The sequence below is a fragment of the Lasioglossum baleicum genome, chromosome 15, assembly GCF_051020765.1.
Source record: "Lasioglossum baleicum chromosome 15, iyLasBale1, whole genome shotgun sequence".
Classification (NCBI taxonomy): domain Eukaryota; kingdom Metazoa; phylum Arthropoda; class Insecta; order Hymenoptera; family Halictidae; genus Lasioglossum; species Lasioglossum baleicum.
In genome coordinates this window covers 5,581,858-5,587,176 of record NC_134943.1, presented here as the reverse complement: position 1 = coordinate 5,587,176, position 5,319 = coordinate 5,581,858, and positions in this window count along the sequence as shown.

Here is a 5,319-nt window from a genome sequence, read left to right as displayed (position 1 = left end):
CCTCAAATACATAAAATACATAAAATACAATCAGATACATAAAATATGCTAAGAACAAAGTTGAATGGTACAATGGGGCTGACACGATGCCAAACAAAAATTTTGTTTTTATGCTATTTTTTTAGAGATATCAAGGTCACCTTCATTTTTTTAAATGGAATGAGGTATTTTTTTAATACATCAATCAATGCAGCTGCACATTCGTTATAAAAAAGTACTAACTTATGTATGTCAAAAAGCTAATAGTTCAGGGGATATTTCAATTTATAAATAACTCTAAAATACCATTACTGTCGTACTAAGACGTTACACAAGTAAGTAAACACTAACATCTTAGTACGATAGTAATGCTAGTTTAGAGCTATTTAAATTGAAATATCTCCTGAACTATTCACTTTTCGACATACATAGGTTAGTACTTTTTTATAACGAATGTCCAGCTGCATCGATTGATGTATTGAAAAATACCTCGTTCCATTTTAAAAAATGAAGGTGACCTTAATATCTCTAAAAAACTGACATAAAAACAAAATTTTTTTGGCATCGCGTCAGCCCCATTGTACCATTCAACTTTGTCCTTGCCATATTTTATGTATCTTTAGAAACAACAAAGATATTTGAGGTGCATACGTTAGGTGACTCACCCTGTGTATGTATAGACTAAAAAGAACTTCATTTTTTCAAATCGTTTTGCTACCTGCTAACTGAAGCGAAGGGGTTAGAGCTGGGTTTAGAGGGTATCGGTGTCCTTCGGGATTATCAGAGGTGATGATAGTTGGGACTGTGCTCTAATTCCTATGAATTGTAGATAGGCTCCGGCGTGAAGGCACGGTTTCGGGAGTAATTGCTGGGTCTGTGGGACTGTGGGATTCATTACGCGATTTGATGACGCCCGTATATACGGTGTCGTCTGAGCTCGTGAACGATCCTCAAGATTCGTGCTCTTCAAGGAAACGATCTTGGCTTGTCTCATCATTATGTACCATCCTTATGTACCTGCGCATGTTCTATAGTTTTTAAGAATCTGTAATTTATACATGAGCATTACCAAATAAATTTTTCAGTGGTCGACAATTTTTGTTGTGTATGATCCACCTTGAAGAAAACAATTTAAACATTGAATCCTTTTCCATAGAAAATTCCGAACAAAAATCTCCAAATAATTTCAATGTTAACGTTAAACGTGTTTCCAACACTGTAACTACCTGGAAACCTCAGTACCAGTTCCAAAATGCAGTAGATCGTGGAGAGTTCCTTAGGTCTGAGGGATCCGTCCCGTTTCTTCGTTCTCGCAGAGAGCCCACCCCCGGCGGCGCGAGTAGAAACCGTCGTAACGAGGAGCATTACTCCGGGGGATGGAAAACACCGTTAATTACCTCCCGGTGGGCCGTTCGTTATCCGTCGGACCTACCCCTGGCCAGCGGTGTGCGGTTCGCCTAAATTGCCTTCTCACTTCCTGGGCGAAGATCGCCACGATTACGCCGGATCGGCCCGTTGTTTCTCTTCTCTGCACTTTGTTTGTTGTTTCGCCGGCTGAGGAGCGGTCGGAGGAGGATCGAACGAACCGAGAGCAGATCTCCGAGGGACTGAGGGAGGCTGAGAGGGGCTGAGGTAGGAGGACAGAAACAACCGGAGAGGACGGGGAGAGAGAGAGAAAGAGAGCAGTATCGGGGGTTGGTCCTGACAACGGGGGCAGAGAGGCAAAGTGTAAGCGTACTCGAGAAAGAGAGAGATAGGCCGAGACACCGAGGTGGAAATTCGGAAGGAAGGAACCAGGGGTGGAAGTAACGACAGAACGAGGGTGAGGGAAGAGATACGGCCCACGTCAAGGGCAACCAGAGCCGAAACCACCCCCGGTGACGAAAGAGAACGACTCCGAACTGGATGAGAGGAGCGAGCGAGGCTCGAGTGGAAAGCCGAAAGGCGAACTTGACATTTATATCGGGGATTCTCGGCTTTACACCGTGGAGAACCCTTTCGAGATATCGTGAACGAGAGGGGGAGAACAGAGTACGGCAGAGATCCTTTCTTATGGGCTGACTTCTCTTCTATTCTCTTCTCCTTTCATACCGGGGCCCTCTAACTCAGGGAAATTATGTCCGGACAGTTCGCAGTCGAGGGACCTTCAATCGAGCGTGACTCGGCCAGGACGCCATCGAAACTTTCCGTGTCGATGGCGATCCCCTGGAACCGTGTGCACGCGATAATATGCTTGTCCTACGATTTAGACCCCATTATAGACGTTGAACACTATTGTATGCGCCGATTCTTGATTTTATAGACAAATCTTGAGAGTGACTCTCCGGTAGTTCAATGGAAGAGTTGAGAATGATTGCTGGTCAGAGGTTGTATTTAGTGGGGAATGTTTAAATAGAAAACTAGAGTCATAACTGCTGAAGGGAGACGAACTGTGCGACATTCTTCCATACTGCCTTCTGTAAGAGATAATGTTGCATTCGGTTTTACTTGCACAGGATATGTTGCGTAAAAAAAGGTAGGTACCAACTGTAACAAATATAATAATTTTCAATCTAAAAGGTATTAACAGATGATGAAGAAACATACTGTTTGACCAGTTGCGGGTAGCTACCAACAATCGATGGAAGGTTACCGACACTGGATAAGGGATGATGTGTCCACAGATTCAAGTCTATGTCTATGATGACACCACTGTCGGGTGACCTTTCATCTGTCGGTAACATTTGGCTAACAGTTTGAGCGTTTTGCTACTACGTGCATTGGCGCTAAATTTAGATTTTAATAGATGAAACCGAATTTAAATGTAAATCTACACTACACAATACCAAATTAATCATTGCAAACTTTATTCACATAATCAGAAACACAATGTAGGATCGAATATATTCAAGGAATATCCTGTCACATTAACCTTCCGATATTTTACCCTTCGAAGGTGACTGACCAGCAGTAAGCAAACAAACGAGCAAGGGTAACAAGCCCTAGACCACTAGACTCGATTTCCTCCCTCAGTTACCAATCCCACCGTGCAGCGGCGTTAGCAGACGTTCCAACATGCACTCTCACCTCACCCCCGAAAAAGGGGTGCAGCTGGGAACGTAAAAATCCCTCTGAGCGTTAAATTTTGAGCGCAGACACGCGTCACGGAGACAAATTTTTCGGCGACACTTGCCGCCGCGAGGATTTATTCCCTCCAATAAATTACGCGGGGCGAGGGGGTCGAATTTCAAGCTGTCTGGAAAAATCCGTGGCAGCGGCAGCTTCCGAAAAATAAACTGTTCGCGAGAGTAGCTTTATGGGGGGTTGAAAAATTGTCGTGAATTCCACGCAGCCCATCAACGTATTGTATAACCCATTCGATCGAAATCGAGAACAAAGGAAGGCCGCTGCTGCTGGAGTGTATCTCTCGATTCGGAACGCGTTAGCTTCAATCTTCCGCTTTATTCTAATGCGTCCGTTTGAGAGCGGCTCGCTCCAAACCCCTCCACCCTTTTCCCGAAGTTCAGCCCTCTCTCAGTTCTTAGTCCCGCAAATTGGCTTCGGCATTCTTTTCTTTATCATTGAAAAAGTTTCTATTATACGAGAGAATTTTCCCGTTCCGCGCAATACCGTCGTGAATAGGCGATGTCTCCGATAATAAAAGAATGAAACGGGACAACGGGAAACCGTATAGAGTTGCATAACAAGAGACCAGTATCACGGAAAATCACGAATGGGAACAACAAATGCATTTGGCGTGCCTCCTAATGAGGTCGTTTAGCACACGGGCTCTCCTCGTCGGTCTCTGGAGGACCGTATTAATGAATCGAGGGGGCGACCGGGGGGTACGGACGCCACCGACGGTGCAACACACGCGTTGAAGGGGGTGGTTTTACGGGGGTGCGGGAACGAGAGGGGTGGGGAAAACGGTGGAATTGGTGCATTGCGTCGCTAGAAGTGCACACACAAGCCCCGGCAAAGTGAGCGCATTAAAGGCGCACCGTTTTCACGTGCAATTAGCTTCCTCATCGGCGGCGGATCGATGCACGGAGAAAAGGAAAATCGCGCGCCCGCTCTTTTCGACCTCCGAACGAGCGCCCTAACCCGCACCCCCGCGCACGCCGCGCCGCTTCCCGAACAAGTAATCTGCGTCAAAGGTGGTTTTCGCATGCCTCGGTCCCGTCATTGTCGCCGTTTCCTCAGTCGACGATCGTGAATGCGTCATTGAAATTGGTCCGATAGTAATATTGCTGCCGAGGGTCCCCCCAATGTCCTCGGTTTTTAAATGAAAACGCTTCTTCGCGTTTGGAATGTCAACCCACTCGAGTTTTTCCGTTTCGTATAATCAGGATTTTCAACTTAAAAGTCCAAATTACAATGAGGGGTTAGTGATGTTATACATAGCAGACGCCCGTACAAAGCTATCAAAGAATTGTTTATAAAAACTATATATATGTACTGTATATGGACCAACATTGTAGTCAACCAGTTATCGAAAGGGAGAGGCTACTTTACAATATCCGAGCACCAGCAGCAGCGCCGAGCCGGTGTCCTATTCCCATAAACACAATCGCATAGTTAGTTCCTAACAGTGCAATTGTCGCGCGATTGGGAATCGTGTCTGTATCGATGCTCGATTACAAAAACGAGAGGAGTGATGCGGGGAGTGAAACAAAAAAAAATGAAACACCGCGGTTTCGCTGGTGCGAGAGCTGACGAAAGTCGATACTCGTCGCGAAACCGCCCCGGTGGAATGTGTCCGCCTCCCTCTCTCTCTCTCTCTCTCTCTTTTCTCTCTGTTGGGAGAGTGGGTGGGTTGGGGTTGAGGGTTGGAAAGGACCGCGTCGAAGAGGACATCCTCCGCCAGAAATCCTCATTCGCGGACGGCTAATGGGGCCGACAACGTCGCCCCCAATTTGTCAAGTCGCAAAAGTCAGCGGAACGTGTCGCGGGCAAGTATGATATCGCCGGCGTATCCATCCGAGAGCACGTAGCAGAGAGTCAGGGCATGGAGCACAGACCAGAGAGCAGGGCAGGGCAGGGAAATTTCCTGAAAAATATTCGCTCCCCGATGGGCGAGAAGTCAACGGGACCGGGAGACAGATAGTCGTCCGGTAGCCAAGGGAAGAGGCGAGACGGCCAGATGCAGGACCAGAGGGGACTAGAGAGGGAAGCGGAATAAGGGAGGAACGGAGCGAAAGGGCCGGAGGGGGTGGAGGAACAGTGAGTACACCGGCCACATTGGCAGCAACAGTGGCAGCCGGCAGGCAGCCACCCCACAGATACTACAGAGCTGTTGGACAAGCTGTAGCCTTCACAACCGAATTAGAATGAATCGACCCTTGCCTCCGTCTCCCTTCT